Below are 16329 nucleotides of genomic sequence, written 5' to 3' on the forward strand. Positions count from 1 at the left end.
GAATACAATGATCATGTGTTCACACTGGCAGTAAACCAGGTTTTACTTCTAATTAAATAAATTAACTGATGCATATGAATGTAAAGGGAAAATAATTTTCAGCTTTAAGAAAAATAGCCTTGTATGGATGATAGAGAGGAGAGTTTGGTTGAATGCTTGAAATATTATTTCAGTGAAGTAGTTCATCTTAATTTAAGCTCTTGTGACAATGACAAGAGAGGCTCTCAGAACAGATAAGCCATACCTTGAACTACATAACTGCATTATTTCCTGTACCATAAAACAAAAACATGCTATTTTAAACTCAATAACTTCAGTTATTAACAAATGTAATAATGGACTTTGATGAGCTCTGAAGGGCTCCTTTATGATTCTGTACACATGCAATATATTGATGCCAGATATTTCAGAAAATATACAGCATTGGCCTTTGATCTGCTTGTCAAGCTGTAGAAATCTTACAATGTGTGCCTTGGCATCAGAAATAAGCAACTGGGTTAGGGTTATATCTAGGGTAAGGGTTAACGTTTCAGATAGGGTTAGGGTTAGGGTTAGGCTTACGGCTGGGGTTAGGGTTACAACTAGGGTTAGGGTTACAGCTAGGGTTCCAGTTAGGGTTAGGGTTATGGTTTCAGCTACAGTTAGGGTTAGGGTTACAGCTAAGGTTAGGCTTAGGGTTATAGCTAGGGTTAGGGTAAGGGTTACAGCTAGGGTTAGGGTTACAGGTAGGCTTAGGGTTAGGGTTACAGCTAGGGTTAGCGTTACAGATAGAGTTAGGGTTACATCTAGGGTTAGGGTTAGTGTTGCAGCTAGGGATAGGTTTACAGCTAGGCTTAGGGTTAGGGTGAGGGTTTCAGCTAGCGTTCAGGTTAGGGTTACAGCTAGGGTTAGGGTAAGAGTTAGGGTGAGGGTTTCAGCTAGGGTTGGGATTAGTGTAACATCTAGGGTTAGGATTAGGGTTACAGCTAGGGTTAGGGTTACAGCTAGGGTTTGGGTAACAGCTAGGGATAGGGTTAGGTTAACAGCTACCGCTGGGTTTAGGGTTACATCTAGGGTTAGGGTTAGGGTTACAGCTAGGGTTAGTGTTAATGTTACAGCTAGGGTTATGGTTACAGCTATGGTTGGGGTTAGGGATACAGATTTAGGTTTAGGGTTAGGGTTCACCAATGAACAATGGACTCTACCAAGTTTACAACTTTCTATGACCTGCAGTTCAAAAGCTATGAAATAATAAACATTGGCAAATTTAAATGAAAGGCAGAATGTTCACCCTTGTGATGTCACAACGCTCTGTCTTCAACTGCTGTAGGGCATTGTGATGTCACGAGGGTCAACATTCCACCATTCATTCTCTATGGGGCAAAACTGCCCACAAAAAGTCACATTTTTCAGAAACCGTGCACCGAATCTTTCCACAAAGTAATAGCACACCATTCCCAATGAAGCCTCTCGATTTCACATATTGTACATGTATGTGGTGCGAAAACTCTGGGATGAGTAGCGGTCCAAATATTGGGTGGAATAAAGAAGAATAATATGTGAGACAATAGTAGTGTGATTGCCAAAGGCAACCACACTAATAATGATGACAGAAGGAACTCATTGAAACAATGTAAATGCTTTATTAAATTATTTATGCAAGAAAAGTTTAAAGAAAAAACTGTTATCAATCATTCCACATTTCCCTCTTTTGCTTTGACAAACAGATATTTTAATTGTGCCAAATATTTCCCTTATTTTATTTTTTTGAAACTCAGTACCCAGTATTTCCCATTAGTTTTCAAGAACATTTCATTTCCTGTTCTAATGTAACATAATGCCTAGTGCTTCGCTGCAACACAACACGGACCATGTTTAATGTTTACATAAATACCAGAATAAAATGGATATGTATTTGCAAACTATTTTACTATTTTAAGAGTTTTGCGATGTTTATTACTGTCATTAATTTTTTCAGGCAGTAAACCAGCAGCAGAAGCTGCATCATTAATGCTAACCCCCACCGCAGTTAAAGCTCACTTTCACTGCTATCTGTCTGCACATTCCTGGGCTCGGCAGAGGTCAGGACTGTAAGCCCAGAGCTAACGCTGAGGCGGTCCTGTGCACCCAAAAGGTGACCGGCTTCAGCGTTACATAACCATCATCCAAATAGACCCTGAGTGACAAGCACAAGGAAGCACACTCCACCTCTCCCCAGAGACAGACCAATCCACTCATCATGGAGTTGCTTACTCTGTCTGCACCGGGACATGCCTAATGACTGGTAGATTAAAGGGCATTATCTCCATTGAAATAAGAAGAAAATAGCATTACTGGCTCATCCTTGACCTTTGGTGACCCATCCATTACCAAGGTCATACGATGCTGGCATGCGCTATTTTAGGGGTTGTTTAGAAAATTGCGGCCATGTGAATTTTAGTTTGAGCATTATGCCAGAAAAAAGACAAAGTGAAGTATTAATGTATGATCTGCAGCTTATATAATTGTTTTAAAAGATGTGACTATTTCATTTTAAAATCATGTATATAATGTTTGCATTTTCAAGGGCTATGATTGACTGATATTTAAAATCCTTAAAACCTACAGTTGGGAAGAGCAGGAGCATCGACCAGCTTTCATTATTCTTTTGACTTGAACCACGCACAGACCAGCTGTGACAGTGAGGACATGAACTCTTGACCCCCGGTGATCACATATGGGATGGTATCCCACGAAAATTGGGTTCTCGACAGATTTGTTATCCTCTTAAGAAAGCGCTAGGAGTATTTTCTGGTCACAGAGGTCTCTCACAGGGGGTAGTGGTAGCTTCACCCTTGAAGTGCCCTTTGTAGCTACCTGCACTGTCTCATTCTGAATAGAATAATCAGGTCTGAATAGAATAAAACATTTTTTAAATGATATCAGTGCCCCTCTAAATGTTATCAAGCTAATAATTCAGTGCAATGCTTTTGTCACTGTTAAGTAACAAGCCAAGCAACAATTCTTGGGATCTTGGTGTTATAGCTGACATTCAGTATTTACTTTTTTTCAATTTAATTAATTTAATATTTGGCAAGGAACTCCACTATGTCAAAACACAATAAAATATATTCAGCTTTTTATTCAGCTGTGTTTAAACTGCAAATAGCTGGTCTACATTGAAACAAAGGCTGAGAAGTCATATATAAGGATAACCAGACGCAAGCTCAGTGAGAACAAAGCAGTGTCACAGGTTCAGAAATGACATTTTGAATTGCACCTCATCACACAACTTGTGTAAGAAACCATCTGCGGCCACGAGGCTTGTCCCAAGGTTAATTCCTCAGGAGGAAAAACAAAGACACCGATACATCCTCTCCCATAACTGGTTACATTTTTCCAATCCCTTATTCAGTCCACTGATTGCCCCAGCCTGCAGCGCACCTAAATTTGTTCATATACAAACGGTGCGGATTCTGACGGATAATCTATCATCTGGTAGATAATCAGGTGTATTTTGAAGTCATTATTTTCACACGCAGACAGGGTGGATTCTGAGGGAAGGGGGGCCTTCTCCCTTCATGCGAAAGGGCTCTCCGCTCTGCCCCGAGCAGGAGTCCCTCATCAGTATGCAGAGGGTGTGTGCCACTGCAGTCTATGTCAGCATGCTCTCGATGGGCAGGGTGACACGGTCTTACGGTGCTCTGCTTGTCGCTCTTCCTCCCTGCAGTCAGAGACGTGAGCTACGAGCACGTATTCCCTCTGAGGCTACAAAGCATAATATACGACAGAGCACATAAAACAAAGGTTGAACATAAAAAGCAGGAACCAACAGGGAAAGGTGATATGCAGCCCGTAAGTATTTGGACAGCGACACAATTTTTGTTGTTTTTTTCCTCTGCACTCCAGCACATTTTGATTTGAAATGAAACAATGAACATGAGGCTTAAGTACTGACAGACTGTCAGCATTAATTTGAGGTTGTTTACATCTATATTGGGTGATCCGTGTAGGAACTACAGTCTGTTTTATATGTAAACCGTTCCACCATTTTGGGGATCACAGTGCAAATGTAATGCTGCAACATCGTGTTTTTGAATGTGTGAGCTGGGCTGGATACATGTATGCCTGAAGCCTCTCTCTGCTCTGTCTGAAAGGACACACAAACCTCCTCACACATTCACATGATTATAGTAGCCTTAGAGCCGCGGTGACCATTTGACCTGGCCCTTTATTACTTAATTAGCTCCACTGATTGGATGAGAACACAAATCCCTTGTTACAGGTGTCACTGCACTGCAGCGAGAATGGCAGAGAAAAAACAAAAAAACAGACTGTATTATATCCACACAGTATTTAGAAAAATTCACCCAAGCAAGGAGGCACACCTCTTATCCAACTAGTCTGAGATGCAAAGTTATATCCTTCCCAATGGCACAGCACACCTGATGGATGCATCTATCTTACTTTCTGTTTATATCACTAGGAGGAAATACGTCTAGGAAGATTTTGCACTGTTCTGTCAATAAGGAAGGTAGGTCCAAATGAATGTCAATTACCAAGTTATTTACATGGAATGACTAGTACTGGAAGAGGGCGGTAGAGTCACCTGACACACCAGCTTTCTCACAGGATGCACTAGGAGACCACACTCTGATTTTCTTGAGATAATGGAGCCTGCTCAAGCAGATAAGCCAATCAGGATTATCACTGGGAGCTCCTACAGACCTACGGGGAAGAGTGAGTTTTCAGATCAGGAAGGTAGAGAATTTTTGCCAGGAGAAGGAATGCCTGCTGGGTGCTCAGAAGCCGACATTTCACACAATAGTGCTGCACGGCGGACATTTTCTTCATAGTCAATTTCAAGTAACGGTGCCCTGAAGATGCCTTTAGAGCTCTAAAGTAAATGGACATACATGTGGCTACATTTTTTTTTTCTTGGGCAGGATGCCATGTCTTTCTCTGGGCACCCGGCTTTCTGAAAACACTTAACCTCTGTGAAGAGTGACGCCTTCTGCTGACAGGGTGTATCGAAGGTCGGAGCCAGCTCACTACCCGCCCACACACTGCAGTGACGTGCTTTCCTTCAGCTTGACTCCTGTCTGCATCTCTGCTCTCATCATGTGCCTGGCTTGTAGCTGCACATCAGGCGCCTGGGAAAGAAAAAGGCCACACAAATGCAGAGTTGATATGTGCCGCACCAAATTATTGCATCATACATTTTTCCAGTGTATATACAATATATACAATAATTTTGAATCTTTCACATATAGACAAGCGCAGCTATAATTTGGCGTACCTGAAATACAACTAACCTGACAAATCCAAAAGCACTGGTGCCACTGACTCTATATCCTATTTATTGTCAGATTGCAATTTTTGGTTAATGTATTTTGGTATATCTTCAGCACAGCTATGTACAAAGAGTAAAGGGGATAAGTATGCACTGCCTGAATGTGGATGACTGAAATAATCAGATTATCATAGGACACAAATATCATTCTGATACTTTCAAAATAAATGCCCATTCAACAGAAAAGCAATGTGTGCAATAGTATGAAAATGTCAGCTTTTAACATCCCTTCTAGTCAAAATCACCCTGATAACTGATTAGATATTAAGTTCTGTGTTATACTGTAATGCACTTCTAAAACTGCAAAACACATAGTCAAATCTGTAGGTGAGCATTTTAGCTTTGAGAATACTGAGCCTGTTGTTGACAACAGAGGTGAAAGGTGGGCTAAAGCACGGGCTTTGTGACATCAGAAAGCATTTGCATTTAAATAAGTCAAGATTGGTGTGCTCACTGCTGTACCCTCCCACTCTTATAATATGCCAATGGGACTGATGACTTTATCATTTTTACTGGCTACAAATCCCATGTAAAACACAAAACCAGAGGAAAACTTTTTTATTGTTATTACTGTAATTATTCATTTGATTTCAAAATTAATTGAAGATATAAATTGATGGCTGGAAGCATTTATTCATTGGCAGAAGTAATTATATTTATACAATTCCAAATTTATTTTCCATTTATTCAGTCAGTTATGTGACTTGCCTCTACAATGTGTCTGTTTGGTATTCATGAGGGATGACTCATAAATACTGCGGGCCAGATATTATTGCCAGTGGGAAAAAACCAGCGGATCACAGGAGAGAAGAGCTTGAGCAGAATCGGCCAATGGTCTGTAATCCTCAGAGATCTCTCAATGTCAACACCCAGCCAAAAACCATTCAGCAACCTGGACATACTTCTCACTTTAAACGAAACTTGCTACATGCGCAACATTAAAGCTTTGATGTCAATGTCCATCTTCATCTTATCCAGAGTATACTGTAACAGCCTCAGATCATATACGTCCGATAGACAAAAAACGAGTATCATTTTGCCAGTGGTACTTCTGTTGATATCTTCTGTAAACAGCTAAATAAATCTTCTACACTTACAAGGTTCTTTGTCTCATTTGTGATTAGTGAACTCCTGTAGGTGTTGAAACAAACTCAGAGTGAAGTTAGTGTTGGTCTCCAACAGTATATTGTTATCAGTTGTGAATGTTACTTTATTAATTTCTGCCCTATGATTGTAGGAAACCCTTGATATGGTCATACATAGTACCATACACTTTTATGGAAATGAATAGTGCCTGCAAGTGAAGCGCGAGTACTGTCTTTATATTGCCTTTAAATTGACTTGCATTACCTTTTCACTGTGTTTATTTATGTGTATACAGTACCTGCCAATCACTCCTCTAGGGAAGGCATATAAATAGCAATCACGTCCCTGAGGGTGAGATCTTGCATTTCAGTCTTGCTGAGCTTCTTAATCACTCCTATAGAGTAATATATGCATGAATCATACAGCACAAACACTCAAAATAAGGGTCTCATATACAAAAAAATGAGCAGTGACATAATTAGATATTTTCTCATTCCATGACAGAACCATTCAGTGAGAGAAGATTTTATATTGTATCAATTATTTATATACTATCAATTGGAGAGGATAGGGAAGTTAACCGGTACCGTTTTTACTGATTTCGCTAAATGCGGTTTGTGCTTTGGATTCTATTTGATGATAGATTCCTCCCAGACTGGCAAGCATCAGATGAAACTGTAATGTAAGCAGATGCAACCACACTGAGCAGGACGCGCCTGTACTGCGTTTTGCAAATGTAATGTTACAGTCACACCTAAGAAAGCAGAAAAGCAGTTGGGTTCAGCACTGCAGTCAGCCAGTTATGATTGATTTTCCCATTGATGTGCATTGCACTAAAATTTCATGTACTAGTGAAACAAATTCGTCAGATACTTCTCACAGCCTCCATAAATCAAGATTTTTATGTATTTATTTTGTTGATTGTGTTCTTAGATTCTCAGTGATTCCTCTGGCTAGTATAATGGTGTGGCAATTGAAATGAAGAACAGTTGCAATCCATAGGTAGAAGGCTGAAAATATTGCTTAAATACAATCACAAAATAAAACCGTTAATATGCAGAATTATTTTCTTCTTCTGCTGCTGTTGTGTGCTATGATATTGTATGCTGTGTTATGACTGATTACAGTATTATTATTCCCAGGAAATACTATTCTTAAGCATAAGAATAATCTGGGGTATAAATTATTCCTCTCAATTCTTGTTTTGTTTTCTTATGCACTAAAGCAGGAAACAAAAAATGAAATCCAGCTTAGAATGATCATCGCACAGCAAATCAGTCTTGTTTTTAAAAATGATATTTTGACTATAATGAATGGAAGGCAATTTTAATGAAGGCAGTAATCTGGACAGCTTAATTTATGTAATCGGCTCTTATTTATGTCTGCTCTGACAGGGTAATCCCTGATTAACAAAAGAATTTATTAAAAATATTTAAAGGAAAATAAGAGTAGTATTTAGCAAAACCCTCTCAGGTAGGATATAAGTAGGCCAAAACAAAACACCGAAAAAACAATCAGATATCCAAGCAACAGTAGGTTGTTTCATTATACTATAATTTAAAGGATCACTCTGGGTAATTAATAGCGTTCTCATTTTATTTTTCAATCAGGGAAATGTGAAAATTAAAGTTGCCAGCACATCAACAATTTACTGTGATGAACTACAAATTCTGTACAATTGGCAATGTACAATGATGAACAATATACTCCATGACTTTTGATAATAATGGTTTTCAATGACAATAAAAAATACTAATGAACAACATAAAGGATTTCTGTGCATTACCGTTTCCTGTTTGAACTGTATGTCAGGCCGTATCACTTTATTACAGCTCGCAGGACTAATGATGTTGTCTACATTGAAGGACAGAAAATTGCATATCTGTTTACCCTTGCTGCTTCATTGTCACAAGAAGCCGTCCCTAAGTGCAACAGCCACACAGCCTCTCACAGTAATAAGCTCCTAACATCTCCAGTTTAACTTTGGCAGGAAACTTTCAAGTACATGGAAATTAAAGCAACCTTTTGTGACAATCAATAAAAGAGCCTTTTGCTGTTATTTCTCCCCTGATGATGATGGCCATAGGGAATCCCATTATTTACTTGTCTGCTGGATGCTGGGCATTTAAAGAGGGGGGAGGAGGAGCAAATTGCAATACCACATCTGTTTTAGGTGGCAGGGACACCTTGAGGGGAGGGGTGGAGTTAGAACAATTCCAAGGGCCCTGACTGAAAGGGACCCTCAAATAATTTTGCTGTTATTGCGCAAAGATGGGGTGGCCTGGAGTGATGGGGCCCAATGAAAGATCTTTGCATGCAGCCCAAAATCCTTGGCAGCACCCCAGTTAGGCAGGATGTACTCAATTGAAGTTTGTAATAGTAAAAAAAAAAACCTTATCCTGAAATCATCCTAAACATTACAAGTATTTTTCTGATGTTTTTTTAACCAAACAAAAATACAGAATTGCCTATCAACATAAACAAATAATGTGCATGCATTATTTGTTATGTTAATGAAAATCTTGTATATTGTCTGTTATACCACACACCCAGCCTAAGGCTATTCTGTTCCATGATGTCCATGGTCGCTGGTATTTACAAAGCTAAATTTAATCATGAATATGAACATTTTACATGCAATAGCACACTGTAAGCCTTTAAATTAAAATAAATTGTAAATTTAATTTTCTAATTCATTTCCATGTACAAATACGCAAGAACTTCATGGACCAGAACACTGAAAGGTGAGATCAAAAATCAAAGCATACTCCCCCAGCAGTTATTTGTAGCCCAAAGGGAAAACACATAACACTTTGATATCAACAAGCACACGTCCTAGACTTGCAGCTGTTTAAAAAGACAAGGGACATGTTAAAAATTGAGGTTACATGAGTGTCAGCTTGCTAAACTCTTCTGCAGAAAATCCAATTACAACTGATCAGAAAATCTGTGCAGGGTTTTTCAAAAGCAGTAGGACATTCATTTGCCCAATTTACATAAAAGATATGATAGCAAGAGCAGGAACAAACCCCTACTACTTCAATATAGTCTCTCCATCATTTGTACTGTTTTTACGTGGTAGCGCGTAAACGTGAAGCAATGAAATTCGGGCTTTAATATATTGCGCAGCTTATCTAGTCAGACATTTTATGTTATATTTGAGATTACATATAGTTTGCTGTAATTAGCAGTGTTGTGCAAGTTCGCACTTCACAAGAGCAAGCTCAAAGTTCAGTTCAGTTCACACAGATTAAAATGAACTAGTTCATGTTCATAGTTCACAATTTTGAATTTTGAACTAAGTTCAAAATTAACTAGTTAATTTTGTCAGTTTTTTAAATTATATTCCAATCTTTTTCAGAAGAACCTTCTCCTACCCATCCACCCCAAGCCCACAATAATTGCCACAAACCACTTCCCAAACTAAATGAATTACTAAAGTGAATACTACTATAATCAAGATTAATTTTAAAAGCCAAGAAAAAACAATGTGAGTATATGTTTTACCACTTAAACAATGAGGGTTAGGGTTGGAGACAGGGTTAGGGTTAGGGTTAAGGTTGGAGGTAGGGTTCAGGTTGGAGCCAGGGATAGGGTTAGGGATTTTTTTAAATCATTTTTTTTTTTATTTTCAGCCACTCAGATATGGACTTGTTTTTGTGTTTTGGATCATTGTCTTGCTGCATAACCCAGTTATGCTTCAGCTATGGCTCACGGACAGATCTCCTTAAGAATTTTCTGGTACTGAGCAGGATTCATGGTTCCTTTGATAATGGCGTCCAGGTCCCCAGGCAGCAAAGCATCCTCACATCATCACAGTGCCACCACCATGTTTGACTGTTGGTATGATGTTCTTACTTTGAAATACTCTATTTGCTTCATTGCAGACACACTGGGACCTGTGTTGTCCATAGAGTTCCACTTTAGACTCATCTGCATATACATTATCGCAAAAGGCTTGGGGATCATCCAGGTGCTTTTCTGTAAATGTGAGATGAGCACTGATGTTTTTCTTGGTTACCATTGGTTTCTGCCATGCAACTAACCCATAAATCCCATTTTTTTAAGCAAGGGAAAGAGAGGCTAGCAGTTCTTTGAATGTTCTTCTGGGATCTTTTGTAACTATGATTAACAGCGAAAGCCAGCAGACCCTGTGGCTCTCCATGGTCAGGAGTGAGGATATCTGGCTCAAAGACATGCTTTTGTACCATTTAAACTTCCATTCGTGTTCTTTTGCCCTGACTCTACCCATATTAGGTCAACCAGTTGTTTTAGAAATGTCTCAATTAGAAACTGTACAATTATTCACTTGACTGTGCCATTGGAGTGTCTATGGAGACCCCTGGAGGATAACCATTGAAATACAAGGCCCTGCAGGTCACATGATGGAGACAAACGGGTGGGCCTAGCTATAGCACATAGCTTGCTTACTTTTGGTTTTCTACTAGCAAGAAAAGTTATAAGCCATGTATTACCAAAAACAGTTAGTTAATGCATGTAGGTAAGTACGGTTTTTGTGGAAATAACTGCCTATAGGTATGAACTGGGGTGAGAAAGCCAAACAGCTGAAAGCCTTATACTGCATTACCACCTCAGATGTGTATATATTATAAGAACCACACAGCATGTCATGGTTTATTCCTTACACATATCTCAAGGTTAGCACATACCACTATCATGGTTGAAAATTCAAATTGAGCTAGTTCATTTTAATCAACCTTGAAAATTGCAAAACAAAACGCTAAAAATCTGCATACATATAAAGAAATTCTAGACAACAGTACCATCCCTGGATTCATTGATTGCTGGGTACACAAGGGTATCTATGTCTGCTATTGGACAGAAGGATGGAATGAGAAAGTGAGAGCTGGGACATCATTACTTTGAGGATCTAGGTAGTCAGAACAATAATTGCTGGTCTGTTTTGGCAGGTCAGCATGGGGATTTAAAGTCATATGGTGTGGCACTGGGCTAATGAGTCAAGACAAGGTATGGCTGGTGATGGTCAATCAAAGGGAGGTATGGGCATATATCGGGGCATGTCAAGATCCCCGAAAACAGATTTATAGGAAAACCTTTGCATCAGAATATGTACCTATGTGAGACCTGTTTAACAGTGTTATGACAGCTTAATAGGGCTCCTGAGGGACTGAAAAATAACAATATAATGAGGACTGAACCTGGCAGTACACCCGTAAAGTAGAAATGGAACAACTTCTGGAGTCCTTGGTAAAAAGCAATGTTAAAGGTTAACCAACCAGCCTTATTTTTTTGCACTAGAGAGTCAAAGTGCTGTGATGGTTATCAGGAGACAAGTATGAAGGGGTAACTGAAAATTAATGCCATCTTTTCCTCAAAAAAGCAGTTGAAGAAAGGCCTCCTTTAAAAGCGGATGGAAATCTGGGCAGTAGTCCTGGGTCAATAAGTGACTAAGCGTGTTTTTCAGGGGATGGACAACAAGGCTGTTTGAAGGCAAAGGGAAAGAAACTGGCGGTGAGAGACCTAGTTTATAGGGGAGAAGATCAAGGAGAATATGTCAGGGTTTATCATTCAGAGCTTAGATGGAATACACACTGTTGCCATGTTATGTACTCCTGTAATTGGAGGAAAGCGTGACCAGTGTCTGAGAGAAGAAAAAAGGGTATAGGAGGAAGGTCATCCAGGGGAGAGTGAGTGAGTGAGTGTGTGTGTGTGTGTGTCTATGTGTGCATGTGTCTGTATGTGTGTGTATCTGCGTGTGCCTGTGTGTGTCTGTGTGTATGTGCATGTGTGTGTGTGTGTGTGTGCATGCGTGTGTCTGTGTCTGTAAGTCTGTGTGTGTCTATCAAATGAAATGTACTTCCCCTACAAAGCCTCTGACAGACAATGGAAATCATATTGTTGCTGACCGCTGCCCTAAGCTGGGCTGGAGGTGACATTTAATGCTATTTTCCCAGAACACTGAGGAGAAAAAAGTGCCCTGAATGTCAAGAGCAGAGAGTGAGAGACAAAGTGTGCAATCGTTCGATGGGAAAGGGATGGTAAAGGTGGAGAGGTAGGCACACAGGGTGGGCAAGGAGGGCCATATCCATTCCAACAACAGGCTGTCCTGGGCTGTCCAAGTGAGGTTGGTGTGAAGTTATCCTAAAATCAATTAAATATTCAACTTACACTGATGGATCATTTTTCTTTTTCATTCCATATACTCAAGCAAGATTGCTTAAAGCACCATTGTTTGAGATATATATTTTGAACAAAAATTGCACATATTAAAATGTGTGAATAATTATATGGGATGCGAATTTGGTAGTTGAATTTGGTCCTAGAGACATTTACTGTTGCTAAATCAAAAATCTACAACCAGTTGTTGGAATGGATATGGCCCTCCTTGCCCACCTTAGAACATGGTCTTGCAGATGCACTGTACACTTTCTGGAATGCTTCTTTGCCAATTTGACATAGCCCAGACTGCACTAGTATATTCATTAAATAAACCACAACATGGCTGTGTACATGAAATGCTTCGAACAACACCACCCTTGCTCCATTAAATCATGTCACTGCCAGGCTTAATACATAACAAGTATTTAATTTAGGAAATAATGGGGTACGTTTAACTCTGCAGAATAAATATTTAATCCTTTCGGAATATACTTTTCTATTAAACTGACAGACAGATATAGAAAGTTAACATGAAAGTCAATTACTAACAAAGATTAATGGCTGTTCTGATTAAATTGCCAGAATGAAAGTCAATTGAACATGCCTGTGGACTGTTTTGTGTCACCTTTGTTGAGGTGTTCTTTACTCCCTGGGGAAAATCAAATTGTACTGAGAGTCATGATATCACTAACTCAGAGTAACATGAGCAAGAACAAGCCCAGCCACTGCGTTCTAAAGAAAATTGCTATATCATAAGATATAAAACAATATACTGATTTGAATAGACAGCATTTACAGTATGTAAGACAAGGAGGTGCACTGCTTTGTTTCACATTTGTTTCATTCTTTAACCTTGTAAATTGTTCTTTTATTTTGTGGAGTGGCAGTACCTAACCATCTATGCACGTTGGAAATCCATAGGCGACATGAATGAGTCATTTTTTATCATGGAGAGAATACAGCAAACCAAATTCACAGTCATTTTTCATCCCAAAAACATGCAAACAGGGAGAAACCTTGATAGAATGTCCATTGTTTACTAAGCAATTCTCTGGAGGAATTATCATTGTTGTCCGTTTTGCTGTTGCATGCACAGTGACAGTATTGGGTACAAAGAAAATTTATTGTCTCCAGTTTGTATAGATTCTCTGGAATGAAAGGAGCCCACCTACTGTATAAGCTTCTCTGATGAGTATTGGCCAAGCAGTCCCTCAGTATAGCTAATGAAACCCACCGTGCGCCAGCAAAGGCTTGACCTGGACAGTAGAAGTTTGGCCCAGCGTGCAGCCAGCCAGTGGCGAGATATTATAGTGACCACTGAAAAGCACTTCAGCTAATGAAATTGTGTTTCTAATCTAGAATATAATTTATTTGTTAGGCTTGCATGAAATAATGCATATTAGTTGCATTAAACAAGTTTTTCCGTACGTATGTTGAAAATGTTACGCACCAGCTAGAAGTTCTTGATTCTTTATGCCTAAGAAGGTTGTCGTTTTACAACGAAAATATTTTTTGCAATACGTGAGTCTAAACTGAAGACCTGAAATTTGAAGGCCTTGGAAGAAATCACTCATCTGAGTGAATATTTCTGAGGATAGTGAAAACCCCATAGCAGAGGGCATGTACAATGAAGGACTTGATCCTATTTTATATCGATGAGCATGTAAATGAATTATCACAATATATTTATTATATTATCAGGGGCGTGGGAGTGAGTTTGACATTGAGGGGACACATTTGCTCCCCAGCACTTACCCCCGCTTCCCCCAAAATAAATATTATAGTTAGTGGATAAGTTCATTGATTCTGACTCTTGGAAAACAAGGGTTACAAAACTCCCAAGGGTTACAGAACAGATCATGATTACGCCTGTACTCAAAAGGGTTTAAGAATAGTAAACATTTTATTTTGGGTATGTCATTTTCAGATTTGCGTTTTAAAATGGGGGCAATACAGTAGGGGATTACGCACAATCACTGAGCCGCCTATTATTTTCTTCTATTAGGAAACCCTGGAATTTCCTCATCTGTAGTTCCTGTCAAACTAGTATTTACTGTTGCATTTTTTTTTTGGAACCAGGGCTCTCAAACAAGATAGCCATCATTGATTTCTATGTATTGTTTATCCAGCTGTATATTTTGATACAAAGTAAATGCTATGTAAATAGTTGTGTAAGTCGCTCTGGATAAGAGCGTCTGCTAAATGCCTGTAATGTAATGTAATTCTATCAGGCTTGTCAGTAAAACCCACAACCCACCTAGCTAAAGCTGCACTGCCAATTCCAGCAGTCACGCTTATAAATGTGCAATGTGCGGTTTTTATCAAATTAAATACTGTCTAAAAACTGAACAGATTTTAAACCTTTCAAGCCTATGTACATAACTACACAAAACATAAACTTTAGAGACAGACAAAACATTTTTTTCTGAAAGCTGATCCTGCTGGTGGGAGGTCTGTCAGGACAGATGCCTACGATAATCGACCATAAACACAAACGTGCCAAAGACAGACATGCCATTACCTTACATTACATGCTTAATTTACCATCTTATATAAGGCAACCTAAAATGCAAATATTAGCCATTACAATATTTTTTGAAGCAAGCAATAGCACCAGTTTACTGAAGTATGTGATCATTTGCTGTTCAGGGTTGCAATGTGACCTAGTTATATCTTGCTTGTCTAGATACATAAAAAGGAATATCATTCTGATAACATTTCCACGTTATTTTTGCAGTCCTATTTTTAAACAAAATAGCATCATTGCCTGATCAACTGATAAAGTTACTGTTCCATAATTATGCTATTCTGAGCTCTGGATTTAATGTAGTTGAATATGGAAATGGTGTCACAATATCTCTGGGGAATCAAACAAAGAAGCTTTTAACACATGTGAAACCAACGTAATTTCTTACACCTTTGATACCTGTATGAGAAATCAGAAAATAACAGGCTAGAAATGCAAGGGCAGATATGAAAGAACTCTTTGTGTAGAAGAACAAAGCCACCTCTCCATATAGAATAGCTTCCTGTTTTTTCACATGTTCTGATACAATGTGAAGTTCCACCATTTTGGACAACCCTCTGGAACTACAATGATTAATTCTTAGGCGATTTTATGCCAACACTTTGGAGTCAGACTGGCGTTAGAATCGTCAAGCAATGATATCTACGTTGCCTGTAAATGATACCATTGGCATTTTGATAAGGAAGCAACCATTGAAGGGTGAAATCGATGACTAATGTTTTTTCTGAAGTTTATTTGATTGTACAGTATAATTGACTGCATGATAAAACTATTTGGCTCCCCCCCCAAATGATGTAAACTAGTAACAAAATCATAAAACATGGATTAGACCATGAAGTGTAAAGTGGAAAAAATTATATATATCAAGGCTCGGCCATCATCACAGTTTTCTGATTTATCATGTTGTGAGAGTGTTATTTAATACCTTCTTGTTTTTTGCTAAGGATGTTTATTAAACAGCTACATCCATCACATTGTCCGGGCACATTTTGTGTCCTGGTTAAAAAGCAGTTTAATGAGGTTGTCATTTTAAGCCATAAATCTGACTGAAAAGTCTTCACAGACAGATTAAAAGTTCTGGCTTACTGACAGACATAATGTCTGTTCTTTCTTTCAGACAGAGCTCAGTGAAGTTTGAGAATGCACCCAGACTTGCATAGCACATTGTTTATTACTGGACAAAATTTGCTGGTCATATTTCAATTTGAACGCGACAGTGAAATTATCCCAAAAGCAGTGTGTGTGTTAAATCGAAGGTGTATAA

General features: G+C 38.8%; 1 long non-coding RNA gene across 1 annotated transcript in view; it reads right to left on the reverse strand.

Annotated features, from left to right (window-relative positions):
* Positions 1–3085: 3085 nt before the first annotated feature.
* The window catches only part of LOC135240013 (uncharacterized), a 38210-nt gene continuing 24966 nt past the window's right edge, over positions 3086–16329 (reverse strand). Inside the window, exon 3 of the long non-coding RNA XR_010325547.1 lies at positions 3086–5111. This is a non-coding gene — a long non-coding RNA (uncharacterized LOC135240013). The remainder of the gene's footprint in view (positions 5112–16329) is intronic.

This window comes from Anguilla rostrata, chromosome 14 (genome assembly GCF_018555375.3).
Source record: "Anguilla rostrata isolate EN2019 chromosome 14, ASM1855537v3, whole genome shotgun sequence".
NCBI lineage: Eukaryota > Metazoa > Chordata > Actinopteri > Anguilliformes > Anguillidae > Anguilla > Anguilla rostrata.